The sequence below is a fragment of the Lactuca serriola genome, chromosome 1 (genome assembly GCF_051521515.1).
Source record: "Lactuca serriola cultivar US96UC23 chromosome 1, Lser_US96UC23_V15, whole genome shotgun sequence".
In the NCBI taxonomy this organism is placed as follows: domain Eukaryota; kingdom Viridiplantae; phylum Streptophyta; class Magnoliopsida; order Asterales; family Asteraceae; genus Lactuca; species Lactuca serriola.
This window is the reverse complement of record NC_136408.1, coordinates 134,803,252-134,825,427: the sequence shown is the minus strand read 5'-3', so window position 1 is coordinate 134,825,427 and position 22,176 is coordinate 134,803,252. Positions and strand designations below refer to the sequence as shown.

Genomic DNA, 22,176 nt, shown 5'->3' with positions numbered 1-22,176 from the left:
AGTTGGTGCATTATTGGTGTCTCAAAAGTTCCACATTCTTCATCAAATACTAAAGCTTCCCAGGAAGGCCAAAGAACAACACATGTTATTTCTTCATATCTTCTCTATTTGTGTTTTATCTTTCCATTTTTTGCAAGATGATCCTTGGTGGGTTGTAACTTGTTTATATTTGCTCAAAAATTCAAGTCTTCCATTGCTAAAATATCATCTTTTTGAAAATTGTTTTTGAACTATAACACAACACGATGAACATATGGAAGATAAAAGGTGGTGACAAATGCATCGCATCTATCGTCTAAGCCAACGAACTATAATTGTATGTGTAATAATACATATAAATAGACATCGACTAAAGTTGCCAACCCCTCAAAACAATATGGTCAAATATAGAATGATTAGAAGTTTACTATTTATAATATCATCCACTTTTAATAATTATATATAATAAATCCTACTGAAAATAACCCTCTTTGACAATAAATAAATAAATAAATACAATAAAATAATATATATATATATATATATATATATATATATATATATATATATATATATATATATATATATATATAAGAGATAGTTCAAATGAGAACACTAAATAATATGAAAACATGAGAACAATTCTTTGTCAATCATTTTATTTAATATATATTTATCAATTAATATTTTAAATATTATTAGAATATACAATTAATTGTGTAAGGATAAAACTACAAAAATAAAATGAGATTAACAAGGAAAGTGGTGGTTACGAGGACTTTTAGGGATAATAGTTAATTTATTAATTTCCTATATTTTTCCTATTTGAAGTGATTTTTAATGGACACTTAATTGTTTTATTCTAAAAAGTAAAAATATAGCAAGATTTCAAAATGTATTAAGAGTGCAAATTCATATGCTTAGTTGAGATTATTAAGTATGTTTTACTTATTCTATAAGGGATATATTTTATGTAAAAAAAAGCTATGAACAATACATGTTCATCTTAGAATATCAAAAATATTATATTATTTGCAACGTCATTAAAAAATCCAATGTAAATAAACAAACAAACAAATTTCAATGAAATTTCTATTAGTAATACAACTTTATTGAATACAATCTGAACAAAAAATTCAATGTTTTCTTGAATCATGATTGCAAATTACACATAATTCATATTAGAATGTCATTTAATTTTTTGCTTCGGTCTAGTAGTTATTCATCATGGAATATTCAATATAAAAGTTATTCAGATATAAATATAAACATATATCAATATGAATGATATCATCTTCCATTTAGAATATATAGAAAATAAGCATAAACAATATTAAGGATGGAATATTATCAATATCATAAAAAACTAATTAAAATGGACTTAAGAATATATTTTCTTTCATGATAACTAATATCCATAAAAGAGTTATATATAATTTTTAATATATTGCTACTAATAGACTAATATTACATAAGAATTTAAAAGAAAAGTTTGTAGATTTACACATGTGTTAACACTTTAAAATCAATATTTAACATTCAAACACAATATCTTAATGATAATACATGCCAAAAATAAATGTAAAAAATATGTCCGTCTCTTTTATTTTAATTTAACGAAAGAAACGAAACTCCAGAATGCATGGTATCCTTTCTTAAATTTGGGCTAAAAGCATGGATAAATTTATTTTATTTTGATGGAAATAGAGAACATCAATTTGATGATAGACTTTCCTTCCATAAAAATAAGGCTTGAATTTAAATCGGTTATTAATGTTCGTAGCAAATACCTAAAATACTTTTATTTAAATATATTTCTTTTAAAAGATTAATCTAATAAAATGATTGGCAGAGATGTGTTCTCCCGTTTTCACTTTATTTGATGTTTTTATTTAAACATACTTATATATATATATATATATATATATATATATATATATATATATATATATATATATATATATATATATATATATATATATATAGGGTTATGATTAAATGTGAAACATAATTATTGTGTGAGTGTATGGCTTAATATGGGTCGTTGGATTAGATAATCTAATGACTAAGAATGGGTGAGAAATTGATGAATTTTTAGTATATTCTTTAATAAATTAATTGATAAAATCGTGCATAAGGGTAATTGTGTCCTCCAACTTAAATTTAAATTAGGAATGATTGATTAATCTGGTACGCTTAACATAGAACAAATCTTACATTTTGTTCTTCATTATTTATAACGAACAGATAAAACAATATGCATTCTTTTAAAATGACTCTATTCTTGTAGAATATACATTTATAGTATCAGTTTATGCGTGTTGGTAAATCACAACAACATTCTTTTAGAATGTAATGTTTTATATGACAAAAAATTATAGTTAGAGGCAAACAGGAATATATTCTTAAAGAATATAAAGTTATAGTATATCTAGTTATCCACAATACAACTTCCATTCTTATCATTCCCATTCTTTTTTTATTGGAGATTACTTTGAATGTTTCTACGATACAATTGAATTTCCATTATGACTCTCATTCTTGAAAATGAGTCATGAATTAAAAGTCCGTGTATGATATTCATTAAGAATAATAGTTACATTCTTGAAAAGAAGATATTCTTGAAGAATAAAAAATTAAATACAATTAGATAACTAAAGTTCCTAAAGAATAGTATAACATTTTTTTAAAAAAATAAAATATATGCTTAAAGAACAATACATGTCCAACACGCATTCTTCTTCAGTTTTGATGCATCTTGACATGAATAACTTGTTTCTATTTTGATGGTATAGACTTTAATTCTTAAAGATACAGCAGACATGCAACCAAGTGTAGAAAAAAGTCAGAAAACATTATTTGTGACAAAAAAAAGTTAAAGAACAATGGAAAAATCACTAGATTTCAGGTATTATAAAATTTGAAACATTAACATTTGAGTGTAAAGATTGATATCCCACATGTCCAAACTTAATGTTAACGTTTTCCAATGTACAATTGGCTAGCAAGAAAAAAGTATAATACTATAATGTTAAGTTATTGTTCCTGACAAACATCTTCAAAAATATAGGAATAAACTAATATGTTTGTTTCCTTAACTTCTATATTTTTGTTCTATTTAGGCAAAAACTGATCCATCTTAAGTTAATTTTTTTTTTTTGGAGATTCAAATAGGTGATGCAAGATGCTAAAAACCATATATCTCATCCTTCAATGATAACACCATTTCCATTTGGGGATCTTTCTGTATATATTTCCTTGACCCACCCAAATAGGTTCTTGGTTTGACATAACATCCAATGACAAAAGAATACAACATGGGAAAGTGCCTAGTAAAAAAATCAAGTTCGGCATTCCATGGGTATTTACAAAGAAACATCATCACTTAATTCATTTTCATTTTACAAAAATACCTCAAACATTCATTCAAATGTTATTAGACATTAATAAAGTTCAAAGAATGGAAGAACAAACTCACATTTCAAGAAAAAAAGCAAAACGTTTGATTAATATAACCATGAATTAATGTCTAAAAAATCAAAAAATAAAGTAATTTACCTTTTTATAGACATTTGAGTTATTTGAATCGAATCCCCTTTTGGAGCAGGTAGAATAAAGATAAAAAACTAACTTAACCAAGATCAACCAGCCAATGTTTTTTTCCTGAGAGAGAAAGTATTGCTGCAACTATGAATTAATGTGAGATGATTAAGATAATTTATATAGAAAAGCTTTAATATTATCACCTCCACCGACATCGATTTTTGCAATTCTGATAAGTTCTGGCAAGAATCCTCATTGTTCTCCAACATACTTTCCAATTGTCGCATAATCTCTTTCAAGCTTCCTCCGATTTCTTTAACTTTATAATCAAATATCTTAAAACTTGTCTTCAATTTTTCGTCGTTTGAATGTAACGAATGTATTAATGTTTCGTTCCTGATTTGGTGGTTCCCAGTGGCAAGAAGGTTAACATCAAGGAGAGGGAATGTGATATGAAGAGAAGAAGGTCGACATCGATCTGGTGTGGCGATTCCTCCGGCAAGTTGGAGACGATGACATTAGACAAATTTGTGATCTGGTTTTACCTAGGTCAAAGATATCAACGCAAATTCCATAATTATAGACTTATAATTTTGGGTATTTAATTAATTAATTACTAAATTTACTATAATGCCCCTATCTATTGATTGGTCCACAATTGGTTATACATTCACACAATAGATAGAGTTTATATATGAACCTAATTCTCTCTCTCTTTATATATATATATATATATATATATATATATATATATATATATATATATATATATATATATATATATATATATATATATATATATATATATATATATATATATATATATATATATCAGAAAACAAAAACAAAGAAGACAAAAACAATAAACAAAAAAAAAAGTCTAACAATCAAACACACAAACTAATTAACTAATCTTGCCATATAGTGTTATTTGCAAGAAACAACGTCATGTTATCTTATGGTTCATTACGTAGAGATGTATGTATTTGTCCTATAAGTAGACCACCTAGAAGCCCTCCTCCTAAGAGTCAAAGGGAGAGCTTCTATGCCTCACTCCAAGTGACCATTCTGTATCTGAATCGGCTAAAGTTGCAAGTTGCCGGTAGAAAATAACAATCAACATCTCTTCCTCCAATGTCGCCACCAAACACCTACCAATGGTTGAAGGGGCTTTTGAATGGTGATCCTCCTACGATTAGCAGTGTGAATCCTCCCCCAAAAACTACATTCACAAAATGGGCATTTCAATCTGTATCCAATGCTATGCCACCAACAATTTCTAGTTGGAATAAACACCAAAACACTACTTCAGGTGCTACAGATTCAATATATCAAACTAAAACGGAGTCCAACCCACCGCCAACAATTACTCAGTTTAATCCCCACTATACTTCTGGTAATCCGTATACCAAAATTCTGACGGAAACCACTGCCAAACCACCGTCGATGACATCTTGGAATGCAAGAGAACGCACTTCAGGTACTTGAAATTTGATAGGTCAAGCTGGAAAACGATCACAGCGTTGACTCGTGGTGGAAATAAACAACTGTTACTTTTTCTATTGTTCTTTCTTTGTCATCTTGATTGAAGTTGTTGGCTTCTAATCTATGTTTCTTGGATGTTATATGTCGTGGTTTTATGAAGTTCATTGTTCTAATTTCTAAAAATCATTTCCCTCTCTTCTAATACCCTGAACCTGATACTGAGTAGTTGTGACTCCTATATCACAAACGCAACCGATGTATCGTTTTTAGATAGGATGTGAAGGGATTACAAGCTGTTAGTTATCTAAAAAAGTTGTTAAGAAATAATGCAGGTTTTGGCAATTTTGACTTTTGAATTTCAAAATAATTGTTCAATTATTGGTTGTTCTTTATTATTATTATTATTATTAATATATATATATATATATATATATATATATATATATATATTAATATTAAGGTTGTGAAAAAAAAAGAACAGTAAACAGCCATCTTTTTTGTCTAATTTAGCCCTCCTATTTAACTTCTTTGTGTTTATGAGTATGGTTGGACTGGCTTACTCACAGGTACGTGTCGAGTTCTCCTTCTCCACCGTTTTCTTCTCCAATGAAATGCTTACAGATTATCATCTCTCTCTTTCTCTTTATTTTTCTTGATTAAAGGCCATTATCCAGAACTCTCTTTATCCCTCTGGCCAAACACCGAGTCCTGCTACATCGGCGAAGAAGAAAAACACGACGACCCTGCAGACCCTCTTCCAAATTAGGGCTCAAATCGTCATTGGGTTTAGGGGAAACGATGGTCGACCGGTCACCCACCGATAGGTCTCTTGGTTTCGCCTGATCAATCACCGGAAAATCAACGAGGGGGCCGATTGCTATCCACCGTCTTATTCCTCCGGAATCCACCCACCACACCATTCACATCGTTCGATTCCCTCGACCGTCTCTCTTTTTTTTGCAAACGTTTTTTCGTCTCTTTCTCCACAATTTCTTTTTTGCGTCGGTTCTTCTGCTTCAGTTTTTTGGATGCGTAACTATTTTCCCAAACCCCATTCCTACGACGACTTGGCTTCTTCATATGAGGTTAGTAGTTCATCCCTTGCTTTAATTTTAAATAGCGGTTCAGTACCACTCCCCCAATTTCCGTTTTTTTGATGGGTCGTTCTAACTACATCACAGATGCAAGTATCAATCAGAACGACGATATCTAAAGTGGAGAACGACGATATCTAAAGTGGAAAACCAACGTTTCCCAACACCGCCGAAACCTTCTCTCCACCACCATCACCGGCCATCAGTCATGCCAATAGCGCACCATCATCTCTTTTAATTCCGATTAATGAGGTATGTTTGGGTTTCTAGGTTGGTTTTTTTATTTGTCAATTTTTCTAGATTGGGTTTTTTTAAGTTCAATTTACTAAGCAGAAATTGGTTGTTCCAAACTCTATAACCAAATGTATGTTTGTTTGTTGTAATTTGGGTGTTACAGATACTAAAAATTAGAACCTTACTGACAATCTGGTTTGGGGCATCTAACTTGCCTCTGTCATATCCTCAAATCCTATCTCATAACTTGATCAGCTACAACTTGATGTGGTGAATCTATAGAGAAAAGAGCTTCAATCTGATTTTTAGTTGTTCAAACTTGTCAATTTACGCAAAGCCCAAAGTGATAGTTGAAGGTAAATTTTTTGAGTAATTACATTGTTCATTTCATCTTTTTAAGGAATCTGATATTGTGTTTCTGTTGAAGGTCGATACGTTTTTTTTAGACATGAAAGTTTAAGCATTTTAGGTTCTTAGATTCTGCATATCCTAAGGTTAAGCCATATATTTGTCCATCTCATTCTGCCTGAGCGTCTTATCTAAAATTGTAACCATCTAAGAGCTCACTACATCCATAGTGTTTTCACATTTGCGTTGAACTGAAATATCACTATCACTTGGAGTTCCCTATAACAAGAGGAAATTGTCGAGTTTGCATTGACTTTTAAAAGTCTTAATGTTGGTTCTTATAAGGCAGTTCTGCCTAGTTATACTAATTACATTTTTATGTTATTGGACAAAATAAGGGGAAGTGATTTTATTTGTTATTATTATATGTTGTCTATCCTTGATTACATGGATAATACCTGGAATTATGCATATTTGTAAATGTCATTCTTCATGAGCGTATTATCTAAAATTGTATTTGTTTTTTTTTTTTGTAAAAAATGTTCACTTAAATTTGTTATTGTTTGACTTTGACAGATAGTAAAAGTGAAGATAATAGAGATGAGATCAAAGAAAAGGTAGTTTGGATTGAAAAGATGAATAAGGTTGTTATCCCACAAGTTTTTTTTGGCAAACATATAACACCGATTGGCATCCATTCTCAAAGATTCCGCTTTCTATTGAGATGCAGGTAACTTTTGTACGTTTATAATGACTTCTATGTTTCTTAAATTAGATTTATTACTTCAATTTGAATTTTAGGCCAACCCATTTCTTAATTGGGGATGAAATTGTTTGTTTGTGGTGTAGATTTGATGACCAGAAAGAAAGGGATTATTGTATGGATCTGATGGGTTACCACATCTGATGGTAAGTGGAGATAAAACACATTGGGGTGAGTTTATTACACCAGGGATTCCGTTTAGGTGTTGAAGGCATAAGGGTAAATTGGTAATTATTTATTTAACATCCTTTTCAGCATGACGAATACAAAAACATTGATAATTTAAAAGCATGTTACATGACTGAAATTAATCAACGAACAAATGCAATTGCTTTAGCATTGTTGACTTTCGATTATAATTTGATGCAAATTTTGATTTATTTTTAATATTTGTTTTCCTTACCAATATTTTGATTTTCAAACCAGATTTGGTATCATGTTAACATTAGTAAAGAAGACAAATTCCTTTAAACAGTTAGGTTAAAAGCAAAAAACTTTATGATTTACAATGCTTATTTAGGCTTATCAACGGCAAATTTATCAACCCTTATGTGAAATCATGGAGGTAATACTCCTTAGATTAAATCATCATATTTTTATAGTACAACTGTATTTTTTTAAAATAATTATTTTAAACTGTGTGTGATGACAGGGGGACAGGGCATTATTAGATCGATCAGGCTGAATAAAATTTTGTTGGGGAAGCATAATTTTAAATTAGTTCTCATTTAGGGTTTCTGGTAATGTTTTTAGTCGATTCAAAGTATCCTAACAATTTCGGTACATGTTCTAAGTAAAATGAATATATTACCCATTCTTTAATTATTTTACGAAGTTTTAATTATTTTGATCAGGATTCTTATTGACTTTCTGGTAGGTTTTTGTCCCTCTTGCTATTCCTATGTTGCATATGCTGAAGGGTAGTTTGGTAAATTTAAAATTATTTCGAGGGAAGTGATACAAATTTAATAAGTAAAGTTAAAATAGAGTGCTACTTTTGGGGGGCTAGATATGGAATATGAGATGTAGTCCTAACTTTTATTGAAAATGTGTTGGAGCGATTGGATTCGAACAGTAATCATTTTTTTTGGATGTTTTTATAAGTATTTAGTTTTGCAAAATGGCAAAAAAGTTAATTTGCAGTGTATATCATAGTCTTTTTCAGAAATTTGATTCGGGTTCAGCCGTTGAGGTTGGAAAGAAGCTTTCATGCAGGTACCATACCTATTTATTGCATTTAGTCCTATAATGAGCTAAGAGAAAGACATAAGAATATAATTCTCTAATCTTTTCCAGTATATGAACCAATTTTTTAATGTTTTTCTACAGTTGTCATTTTCTGCGGCAAAGACCATTTTGTGATGTTTTTATGCGACAGAGAGAAATTCGGCAATGTTTCTCTACCACAGTTGTCAATTGTGTGATATTTTTGTGTACATGGACTATTTTGTAATACTTTTATGTATACAAACCATTTTTGTAATATTTTTCTACAAACGGACCCTTTTGGTAATGTTTTTTTTATCATAGGAACCAACTCTGTAGTCTTTTTTTTCAAAAGTGATCATTATATAAAATAATTCATACACAAGGACCAATTAAATCTTCAATTTCCGCTCACATTTTCATTCATCCAATTGATGGCGAATTACACAGAATAGCAACATACTTTATTTTGGATACCAATTTATGCAATGTACTTCCTTATTTGTCTCGGAAAACAAAGACATTCTGCCCCACGCAAAGCGCGGGTAACCCCTCTAGTTTATAATGAAACAACAATGTAAGCGTAATTTTGCTTTTAACATAAAACAACATTACATATTTATATTTAACTCATATAGCAACACATTTTTTATTTGCAATACAAAAGAAACGTATTTTTTATTCAACCCAAACTACAATGTATTTTATTTTTATTAAATTACTAACTTTTATTTTCATCCTGAAGAAGTTTGCCAAAAGAAAACCGGTCGCCGACGGAAACTAATCAACGCATGAAAACTATCAGCCAAAAGAAACTATATGACATAAGGGTTGAATTTTAACTTTTTAAAATTCTAGGGGTTGGAACTAAAGTTTTAATGTGACTTTACATGTTCCAAACTTGAGGGCAAGTTTTGTAAGTATCAAAACTTTTCATCTTTCATAACTTATGAGTTAATGATTTAATAAAATGAGTGACTTTTCATTTTATGTAACTTATGTTGTAACGACCCAAAAATCGCGACTAAAAATTTCCTTTAAAAAATTACTAAAACCCTATTTATAAAAACCATATCATAAGTTATAACATAATTTCAGAGTATCAAGTCAAAACATATTCTTGTCATCTGAGTAAAACATCCCAGGCTGTCTAATTAATGGTTTGTGTCATGCGATCACCCCGAGCTCTGCGCTCCACTACCAGAAGTACCTGAAACCAAAACTGACAACCGTAAGCACGAAGCTTAGTGAGTTCCCCCAACCTACCACATACCCTGTATAAGCATATACTGCACATACTGGGCCACGCCCCTATTCCGGGCCTCGCCTGCTACAACGGCCCCGCCGCTCCGTGCCCCGCCTGGCTTCGAGCCTCGCTCGGATACATATCTGTTTCTCTTAGGCCCCGCGTGTCTCTGGGCCCCGCCCGCTAAACATATGGTACAAAATAGAATATAACACATAACTTAACATATACTACTGAATACAATTCTAAGGCCTCGCCTATCTTCGGCCTCGTCCTTGTCCTACTATTAATGAGTCGTGGAACCCCGTCCACACTCCTTCTGATAGTGAGATACGGGCCCAGCCCACACTCACTCCTTTCCTAACTTGGGCCTCACCTCCTGCTGTGCTGCTAATGAGATATGGAACACCGTCCATACTTTGCTATTGGTGAGATACGGGACCTCGTCCATACTCTGCTAATGAGATATGGAACACCGTCCATACGCTGCTACCAGGCACATACATGTATCACATAGACAACAAGTATAACTATCATACAAACCATTCCTTGGGCACCCGCCCGCTAACATTGGACCTTGGTCCCGAATGTCATACTAGCATATTGTGCCTAGGGCTAACCCCCAGGTCTTCCTACTCATAACTACATGGGCTGTCATTCTGGCCGTAGACCCATTCACATAAAGGGAAACTCACCTGCACTGCTGAACTTTTGCTAATAACCCTCTGGTTGCTGACCGACAATTCTCTGCACCGCTGCTTTACTAGCTCCCCGAGCTACCAATATCAATATACACATCACTTACTTCTAAACAGAACTCTAGAAGCCAACTAAGTCCACTCTTGTCAAAGTCAAAGTCCTGGTCAAAGTCAACCTTCCTGACTGACTCTACTCGCCGAGTCAACCCATTGACTCGTCGAGTCCTTATACTCTAAAACTCTCACAATACACCTCAACTCGTCGAGTTACCCCACCTGCTTGTCGAGTTCAACGATCTCTGAGTCCTATCCTGTCCAACTCACTGAGTCACTACTCAACTCACCGATCTAAGTCTTAAATAGAAAAGGTTGAGTTCTGCTATCCAACTCGTCGAGTCCAAAAACAGACTCACCGAGTCCACACAATCTTCAACAGACTCGCCGAGTTATTCTTCCAACTCGTCGATTTCCTGCCAATCTTGTTCCAACTTGCCGAGTCCACCCATATGACTCGCTGAGTAGCTTCAGTTCTTAATCCATATAGTGGCTTTTCGATCCATGCAGGGGCTCCAACTCATAGATCCACTCTTCCATAGTCTATTCCTCACGTAAAGTTGCAAACTTTACGTGAAACCAAGGAGCTATAGGGTTAAAACACTCTAATGTTAGGGGTTATGACAAACATGCTTCACCAACACACAAAGGGCTGATACTTTACGGGTTTTTGGACCAAGACAAGCCTAGATCTGAAGTAGCAACCTAAGATCTGAACTTCTAACTCGAAATGGCTCCTTAACATGCCAAAATGGCCCCAAAACATCATCCATGAGAAGATCTAGAAGCAACAAAGGCAAGGTGACAGATTGTTACCTTCAAAATGATGCTCACAACCAAAGAGTTGAATCCTCCAGCTCCTTAGTGGTCAAATCCTCCAAATCTTCCTCTTGCAAAAGCCCAAGATCACTTTCCGCCTCTTCTTACTCGAATTAAGGTTTGGAATCGCTCAAAGAAGCTGTTGGCCGACAAGGGGGATGAGGAGAGCACATAAGGTCCTTTAAATAGGGTGCAAACCCTCGGATTAGGGCTTTTTCTCGTTCAGATCAGACTCGCTGATTCCTCTTGCCGACTCGCCGATTCGGTCACTTATTCCATAACCCAGATCTCGCTCCGACTCGTCGATTTCACCTATGGACTCGTCGAGTTGACCCCTTAACTTAGGGTTTTCCTTTCCTTTCTTAGTCTTTCTGATTCTGGGTGTTACAACTCTCCCCCACTTAAAGTAAACTTTGTACTTGAAGTTTCTCTACGGCCAATCGCCCTGCAATCTGCTTTTAACACTCTGCTTGATAGAACTAACACCCGCTGACTACCTTCGCTGGCCTTCCGCCCGGTCATTCTGACTAACATTAATCCTTACGGATAATATTCTTGGGTTAAACCTAACCCTGACCATCTTGGAAATACAACTTACTCAATTGACAATCCTTCTGGTACTCCCCGAGTACTTATGCTGGACATCCTAGGGGTTCACCCCCTTTTCCCTGTGCATTTTTCGGCCTCCCCAAGGCAACGTTCCATAACCAACTGCCTCCCTTATCGCTGCGAAGGACTTATCCTTTACCGAATCCATTATTCATGCTACTTCCAGTGCGATCATTACTGCCAGTACCCACTGAATACCTCTTAGTACTATAGCTTAGTGTTGAACACCCATCACAGCGAATGGTTCGGATAATCATTCAAGTAAAAGATTCATCCCTACAACGGTTAGACTCAAACAAGAGCTGCACAACAGGCTCAAACCCTTCCCTCTGAGATTATCCAACACTGCTGTGAGATGCATAGCACTCCCCGATCAAATAGCTGTCTTGCACTATAGCCTTCTTACCATCATTGCCACTGACTGAAAATGTCTGATGCCCCGTATCCAGCTTCCGGATGAACCGAGACCACCCTTGTCCATACTAATCTATCAATATCTGGATTACCAGACTCCTACCGGTCGCTAGTCCCATCATAATCTCTCAGTCGCTCCTAGCGACTTCCGAAGAAACTTCAGCTACCTATTACTGCTCCATCTACCCTGCCACTCTGGCGCTATAAGTCCTTGGATCCTCGATCCCCCTAACTTGACTCTAAGGTCCTTACTAGGTCCCACCTGTGCTATTAAAACTCACGGGCATCGCCCAAGGGTCTCACCCGACTATACTACCAAGCAACCCTACTCCCAGGTCTCACCTATACTGCTACTCACCTACGAGCCTTGCCCACGGGTCTCACCCAACTACATCCTGTAGCGGCCTCTCCCAAGGTCTCACCTTTCTAGGGCTATGTAGGCTAGTTCCATACTATTCTCATCAACTATCCATTCCTGATCCTTACCTTGATCACTAGGAGGTATGGGCCTCGCCCAAACATAGCTAACTAGGAGATACGGGCCCCCGCCCACTCTCTGCTAACTAAGCTGCTAGGGATTGCTACGGCTTACCCATAGTCTTACAAAACCTTCCACCATTGGCTCGCTAACGGAAAAATGTTGCGGCTCTCCCGCCTCTCTACCATGCTCTACATGTTGTCTCTGCCACTGACTATTAACATGAAAGCATCCCATACTAATCGTTCTCAAAATCTTCATTCCGACTCACTCAAGTCCTGCAGGCGATCCTCCATCCTAAAATTCCAACCAGTTGCTAACTATCTCAATAATATGAACTCTCTGTAGGGAAGTTTCTCAAACTCCCAACCCTGAACTCATCAATCCATCCATCGTTGTGCTACTTCTTTTCCTTCCAAAGGTCGTCTACTCATACTGGGTCTGCGTGCTTTACCCCTGTACTCTCAGAGGGTTCTCCCCCACTTTGATCTTGTCCACCTCACTACTCAATGCTTGAGAATAATTCCCAATCTTCTCTGCTATACAACAATCAATCTGCTGAAGAACTGAGCTTGCCATAGCTTGGTATCTAACCGATCCATCACTCAATAACACCTTTCTGAATCTAGCGGGCCACTACTAACTTCCACACAAGCATGCTATAGTTACTGCATCCTAAGTAAGCTGCTTCCATAGGGCACGACCCCTAACTACCATTTTAATATCCAAGGTATGCAGTTGGCATATAACTAAATCACATGTAAGCCACTCAATGCGGAGATACTTATACCAATATCGATGCAGAACCATAAACATATAATCATGAATAAAAGTTAACAGAGAACAAAAGTCACACACCTGCAACGTCCGGCACTGCTCGCGTCTCCATGGTAGTCATCTGAAAAGCCCTGCCTCCTACCATAGGCGCCTCTGCTCGGCCCTGACGGCCGTCTGTGATCCTCATATTTGTAGGGGCAAGTGCTATCACATGTCATGCCGGAAGCAAACTGGGACACTAGGCCTTCTTGTGGCCCCACTGACTGCAGTGAAAACATATCAGGTCTGATCCCTGTGTGGTGGTAGCAGTGCAATCTCTGCTAAAATGACCAATTCGGCTGCACTTGAAGCAGCCCGAATCTCCACCACTACCACTCCTACACACACCCTAGTGCGTCCTGCCGTACCTCCTGCATCGACTGCGGCTCTGGTAATCCCTCGATCTCGAATCTGACCCCTTGGGCCTTTTGCCCGAACCTGTGGCTACCTGAACCTCATCCGGCTTCCTCTTCCGGATCTGCTCCAAATCAATCTCCCTCTCTCTAGCTCGAGCGATCATATCCTCCAACGTTTTGTAGCTGGACCTGCTCACAAACTGCCTGATGTCATCCCTCAACATCTCTTGGTATCGGGCCTTTTTCATCTCTTCATCCGCGACATATTGCGGACCAAGAAGGGCCCTCTCCCTGAACTTGGCGGTGATTTCCGCGATAGTCTCAGTAGTCTCCTTTAAATCCTGAAACTCCCGTGCCAACTGCTGCACCTCATTAATCGGTGAAAACTCAGCCTTGAACGTGGACGAGAAATCGATCCATGTCATCGCGTATAACGCGACATCATCACCAATGGCATGACCAATCTTCTCCCACCAATCTCTCGCTCTGTCCTTCATAAGACAGGAGGCGAGTCTGACCTTGTCCCCCCCGGGACACCGACTCGTACGGAATGCGTTGGCGACATCGGCAACCACCTGCTGCTAGCGATGGGGTCCCTAGCCCCATGATAATCTGGTGCTCCGTAAGCTCTAAACTCTCGGAATGTCAAAGTACGTGCTCCCATCAAGGCCATCATCTCGGTACGGAAGGCTCCCAGCCTCTCATCCAAGATCTCCAGTATACCCTCCTTGACCGTGCCAAAGATCACATGAGTCTGATCTAGTATGCTGCACGTAACCAACGCTGATACAAACTCTCTCATACGCTCCTCGAGCTGCTCGGTCCTGAACCTGAGCTTGATCCCTCTCCGGCGCCTGACCCGCCTAATGGTCTCTTACGCAATGTCACCATGCTGAAAACATATCACCATAACTATCAGAATAGTCATCACTGCTGAGGGATCATACACACCCACTACAAGTTTCCCGGTCTCATCTCGGCCTTTCCCAAATCGAGTACGGATCCTCTACTTCCAGTAGCACGGGCCCATACTACTTTCCACATCTATCCGTACTTTCTTCAAGAACCGCTTTGACTCCACCAGGTCCCTTTTTCTACTACTACAGCTCCCAGCGCTATCTCATCCTAGGTTTACCCTAGGGGAACCTCTGACTCCACCGAAACCAGTCCTCAGCTGCTGAAGGCCTCTTTGCGATGCGAATTAGCCATCACCTGAATACCATCACATGTGACGAGGCTCAAATAATCCTTCAAGTAAAAGACTCGTCCCTACAATGGTTAGACTTAAACAAGAGCTATTCAATAGGGCCAAATCTAGCACTCCGAGATTATTCAACCCTGGTCACATGTGACGTGACATACTCACCTAATGGCTAACTCCCATCACTCAGAATCCCACAATGCACAAAGCGAGCAGCATTCAGACAAGGGAAAATCTAACCATAACATACTCAAGCAATCATAATCTCATATCAAGAATCTATACTAGCATGCAGCATAATCTCATATACTCAAGCATAACCTAAATAGGCTACCCTACTACTGTCTCACCGGCACTATCATGCAGCTCAAAAGCACATATAGCAGGCACATAAGGCATCCTCCCTAGATCCTTAGTCCTAATCTAGCATGTTGTTCTACTACCTGATAATCATAACATAAACTTGTATTGGTATTTTGGGGTACTTACTTGAGCTTGGCTGATTGCATGCACCACGCCCTTTTTTCTTATCAAAGTTCTTTTCTTTATGAATTCTTTTCGCTTTTCAAAAACTGTTTTCCCTTCTCAATACTCTTTTCACAAAACTGACTTTTCATTTTTAAAAATTTCTAACCAATTCCTTAGTTTGAGTTCAGACACACCCGAAAGTATGTCCGAATCCCTCAAACCAAGGCTCTGATACCAACTTGTAACGACCCAAAAATCGCGACTAAAAATTTACTTTACAACATTACTAAAACCCTATTTATGAAAACGATATCATAAGTTATAACATAATTTCAAAGTATCAATTCAAAACATATTCTTGTCATCAGAGTAAAACATCCCAGGCTATCTAATTAATGGTGTGTGCCATGCGATCTCCCCGAGCTCTTCCCTCCGCTACCGGAAGTACCTGAAATCAAAATTGACAACCGTAAGCACGAAGCTTAATGAGTTCCCCCAACCTACCACATAACCTGCATAAGCACATACTGCACATACTAGGCCACGCCCGCTATTCCGGGCCTCGCCTGCTACTTCGGGCCTCTCTTGCTATAACGACCCTGCTGCTCCAGGCCCCGCCTGGCTTCGAGCCCCGCTCGGATACATATCTGTTTCTCTTAGGCCCCGCCTGTCTCTGGGCCCCGCCCGCTAAACATATAGTACAAAATAGCATATAACACATAATTGAACATATACTACTGAATCCTGTTCTAAGGCCTCGCCTATCTTGGTCCTCGCCCTTGTCCTACTATTGATGAGTCGTGGAACCCTATCTACTCTCCTTCTGATAGTGAGATACGGGCCCAGCCCACACTCACTCATTTCCTAACTTGGGCCTTGCCCCTGATCTTTTGCTAATGAGATATGGAACACCGTCCATACTCTGCTATTGGTGAGAAACGATACCTCACCCACTATCACCTCCCTACCAGGCACATACATGAATCACACAGACAACAAGTATAACTACCATACAAACCATTCCTTGGGCACCCGCCCGCTAACATTGGACCTTAGTCCTGAATGTCATACTTGATGGGTTTGAGCCATAAGAACATTCCTATGTGGACATACAAACCCTAATGCTTGGATCTAGGTTTCTCTAATTCCACATGCAATGTATCCAAGACTTTGATTGATAGATCTAATGAAAACATTCATATAATAACTTATGAAAACAGATCTGAAACATTACCTTTGATTACTTGCTTGAATCTTCTTGTCCTTGGAGCTTAGAGCCACAATTATCACTCCTCAAATGGCTTACAAACACCAACAAGCAAGAGGATGATATGAGAGAGAGTGGAGGGTGATAAAAGTCAGCCAGGGTTACTCTAAACACAAGGGTGTTGATTTCTCCACCCCTATGGGTCTATATATACTAGTGAGCTTCCTAGGGTTTCACCCTTAAAACCCTAATTGGATAACTTAGGCCCTAAGCAATCCAATCTCCTTATTGATAAGCCTTGGACGAATTCTAGGCTCTTCCAAACCCTAAAATCGTCCACCCCTTATCTATAAGGAATCATAGCTCAAATTACAACTATCATACAATTGACAGTTTATGCCCCTTTATTTAATTAATCTCTTTAAGTCACCAAATTAATTCCTACCTAATTTATGACTTATATTAATCAAAGAACAATATTATTATTCCTTATATTATTCTCATAATATATTAATAATATTTCTTCTCTCATTATAAATCATCCTGTCATGTTGCTATGGTGAAGGCAACCCAAAAGGACCATGCACAATCGGGTCAAATACTTGCCAAATATAGTTGCATCCTTAGACACTATTCCAACAGTCTCCCACCTGGATAAGTCTAGTAACTATATAGAAGCATAATCCGATTAGCAATCGTAGCTCTCAAAGACGCTGTCAAACTCTGATTTTATCAGTCCTGTCCTTTAGATAAGGGATCGTATAGTCCTCTGTTCAGACATCACGTAGACACAATCATTTTCCAACGTTTAGTTTCTCGATCTCAGATTTATTCGACATAGAACTTAATCGAACACATCAATTTAGTTCTGACGAGGCCCGACACATAAGTCAAATCAAATCTTCGAGCGGTCGAGATATCGCTTTTATCCTCTTAGAATAAAAGTAACAGATAAACTTCGACTTATATGCATTTACTTATTCACTAATCAATTATACACAACAATGCATTTTATAACATCAATTTACTGATGCGGTTTCGCATCATCAATGTACAAGCAATTAACAAATAACAAACCATATATCTAGGTTTTAAGACCATATGATATTATCATCTTGCGATCACTAGCAATATATATATATATATATATATATATATATATATATATATATATATATATATATACCTTAAAGTGATTCTAGCAAGTGTGGGTTTGTTCAAGTGCTCAAAACTAGTTCATAAGCACTCATGAACGTTGCAGCAAACCTTTGCTATGTCTAATACCATTTAGACAATCTACATACCAATTCATGACAATCTTCATTCATACCTACTTCCAACATATGAACGATTGTGGACTGTTTGAATAATTCGATTATTCTTAATAACTTAATTATTCAAGAACTCAAAACATGCAAAGTGAAACAATAGTTAAACAATTAACATATGACAGTAACTTTACTCATAAATAATACTCCTTTATTTAATCATCAAATGTCAATTACATTTATATATTACAATTTTCTAAAACTATCTAATCTAAACTAACATCATCCTTCAGCCCAATGCTCCTAGCATCCTGCAAATGCTTAACCCTACTCATTCCCTTCGTAAGCGGATCTGCTGGGTTATCTTCCAATGATATCCTCTTAACCACGAGATGTCCTTCTACTCGATGTCTAATAAAGTGATATTTTCTGTCGATATGACGAGATCTACCATGATCCCTCGGCTCCTTCATTATCACAGAAAATTTCCATAGGCTCCTTTATGGCAGGCACAACTCCAAGATCACCAATGAAGTTCTTCAACCATATTGCCTCCTTCGACGCTTCGCTCGCTGCAATGTACTCTGATTCGCACGTTGAATCAGCTATGGTTTCCTGCTTAGAACTTTTCCAAGTTACTGCTCCTCCATTAAGGGTAAAGACCCAGCCCGACTGCGAACGGTAGTTGTCCCTGTCGGTTTGGAAGCTGGCGTCACTATACCCTCGCACCTTTAAGTCATCACTCCCCCCCCGAGGACTAAAAACCATTCCTTCGTCCTCCGAAGGTACTTAAGTATATTCTTGACTGCAATCCAATGGGCTCTGCCAGGGTTCCCTTGATATCTACTGACCATGCTCAAAGCAAAGGCTACATCAGGGCGAGTACAAGTCATAGCATACATGATTGAGCCAACTGCGGAAGCGTATGGTACTCGACTCATTTCTGCTATCTCGGCTTCGGTACTCGGACTTTGAGTCTTACTCAACTTGGCATTACTTTGTATCGGTAATTCTCCGTTCTTCGAATTTTCCATACTAAAACGTTTTAGTACCTTATCTAAGTAAGTGTTCTGACTAAGTCCTATTAGTCTTTTATTTCGTTCTCTCACTATCCTTATTCCCAAAATATAGGAAGCCTCTCCGAGGTCCTTCATAGAGAAACACTTCCCGAGCCAGGACTTAACCTCTTGCAGTGTCGGGACTGATGGGTTTTGAGCATTCTAACACTTCCTAAGTGTACATGCAACCCTATTAACCTTGGATCTATGTTTGTCTAATAATCATGCAAAGTTGTGTTTCCAAGGTAATGAACCTATCTAGCATACATGGGGAACATTTTTCTTTGTATAAAAGATAGAACTACATACCTTGTTTATGAAAGTGTTCCTTGAAACCTTGTGAGCCTAGCACCTCAAGTGTGATGCCTCAAATGCTTCACACAACACCAAATGCAAAGTATAAACTTGAGAGAATACTCTAACACACTCAAATCAACCAAGCCCTCTTGTTTCACTTAGTGTAGCCGATTTTGGGGAGAGACATGGTCTTTATATAGTGTGTTGCATTAGGTAAAACCCTAATGTAACATGACTCTTCATTTCTCAATCCATAGGTTAACTCCATGGAGCATCCTATGGGTGAAACCCAACTTGATAATCCATGGAGCCTTTTAGCCCACTATATAAGATATGGAAGATTTACATAATCTACCCATATATTTAATTAGTTATCCTTTTGATCACTTAATTAATTCTAAATTAATTCTTGATCAAAACTAATTAAATAATATTATTAATATATTAGAACTTATAATATATTAATAAACCATATGTGTTATTTCTCTCATTTAGTTTATCCAATTGCATGGTGCCATGCAACCCAAATGGACCATGCCGGGTCGGGTCAAGTACATACCAGAAATAGTTATGGACTTAGACACCTTATCCAACAGTCTCCCACTTGGATAAGTCTAATAACTATAACTGCAATACTTCAGGAACCGATCGGCAATCGTAGCTATTTCAAGGTCTCTCGGAACTGAGAAGATGTTGATACGCCATTTAAGATAAGTGATCATATAATCCTCCGTTCTAGATATCAGCAGGACAATTACATGGAACAATGTCTTACTTATTGTCCAGCAGTTTGTTTCTCGATTTCTGATTTGTTTGACAAAGAACTAAATTGAACACATCAATTACGTTCTGACCGGGCCCGGTACATAGGTCAAAACAAAATCATCGAGAGGCCAAGATATCATCTTCTAATCCAAGAAGGAACATATAAACTTCGACTCATATGTTTGTTCTACTACTAGTTGAATCATACACAAAAGCACATTTTATAACATCGAGTTACCAATGCATTTTCGTACAATCAGTGCATAACCAATTCATAGGCAACAAATCGTATCTCTAGGTTTGAAGACTTATATGATATTACCGTCTCACGATCACTCGAGATAAAATTCCATGAAGTGATTCCAGTGAGCGTGGGTTGATTCCAATACTCAGAACTTATGAGCACTCATGATTGTTGTAGCCATGTCCAACACCTTAGACCTCTGCAACCAATTATGACAGTCTTGATTCATACCTACTTCCGACATATGACCGACTGTGGAGGTTTGAATAATATGATATACCAAACGTAATTATTCTGGAAGTCAAAACATGCAAACGAAATATAGTAAACGATTGACAAGAGATAGCAACACTTTACTCATAAATAAAACCCCTTTTATTCATCATCTAATGTCAATTACACTTTACAAATTTCATAATTTATCTAACTACTAAAACTTATATCATCCTTTAGCCCTATGCTCCAAGCATGCTGGAGATGCTTAACCCTACTTAGTCCCTTCGTAAGGGGATCTGCTGGGTTCTCATACGATGATACCCTCTTTGCCACGAGGATTCCTTCTTCTATCCAATGTCTGATAAAATGATATTTTCTGTCGATGTGTTTGGATCTACCGTGATCCCTTGGTTCCTTGGCTAAGGCAACAACACTTTCACTATCACAGAAAATTTCCATGGGCTCCTTTATAGCTGGTACAACTCCAAGGTCTCCAATGAAGTTCTTCAGCCATATTGCCTGCTTTGCTGCCTCGCTCGCTGCTGTATACTCTGATTCACAAGTGGAATCAGCCACTGTCTCCTGCTTGGAACTCTTCCAAGTGATTGCTCCGCCGTTTAAGGTAAAGACCCAGCCCGACTGAGAGCGGAAATTATCCCTATCAGTTTGGAAGCTAGCATCACTATACCCTACAACTCTCAAGTCATCACTCCCACCGAGGGTAAGGACCCAGTCCTTAGTCCTCCGTAGGTACTTGAGGATATTCTTTACTGCAGTCTAGTCAGCCTTGCCAGGGTTCGCTTGATACCTGCTAACCATGCTCAAGGCAAAGGCTACATCAGGTCGAGTACAAGTCATAGCATACATGATCGATCCTACCGCCGAAGCATAAGGCACTCGAGTCATTTCGGCTATCTCAGCCTCAATACTTGGGCTCTGAGCTTTACTCGATCTGGCATTACTCTGGATAGGTAATTCTCCTTTCTTGGAGTTCTCCATGCTGAATCTCTTCAGCACCTTGTCCAAGTAGGTACTTTGACTAAGTCCAATTAGTCTTTTACTCTGGTCTCTCAAAATCCTTATCCCTAGAATATAGGCAGCTTCTCCTAGGTCCTTCATAGAGAAACACTTCCCAAGCCAGGACTTAACTTCTTGCGGAGTTGGGATGTCATTTCCTATGAGTAGTATGTCATCCACATACAATACCAAAAAGCTAACTATACTCCCACTAGCCTTGACATAAACACAAGATTCATCTTCACTCCTCGAAAAGCCAAATTCCCTGACCTTTTCATCAAAGCAAAGATTCC

At 37.4% G+C, this 22,176-nt stretch overlaps 1 long non-coding RNA gene across 1 annotated transcript; it reads left to right on the top strand.

Moving 5' to 3' along the window:
- The first annotated feature begins 5,551 nt into the window (after positions 1-5,551).
- On the top strand, positions 5,552-8,959 carry LOC145098865 (uncharacterized). The gene is made up of 6 exons (XR_013704589.1): positions 5,552-6,092; positions 6,189-6,353; positions 6,499-6,691; positions 7,260-7,413; positions 7,533-8,661; positions 8,776-8,959. It is a non-coding gene; the product is annotated as an uncharacterized LOC145098865 (long non-coding RNA).
- The last annotated feature ends 13,217 nt before the right edge of the window (positions 8,960-22,176 follow it).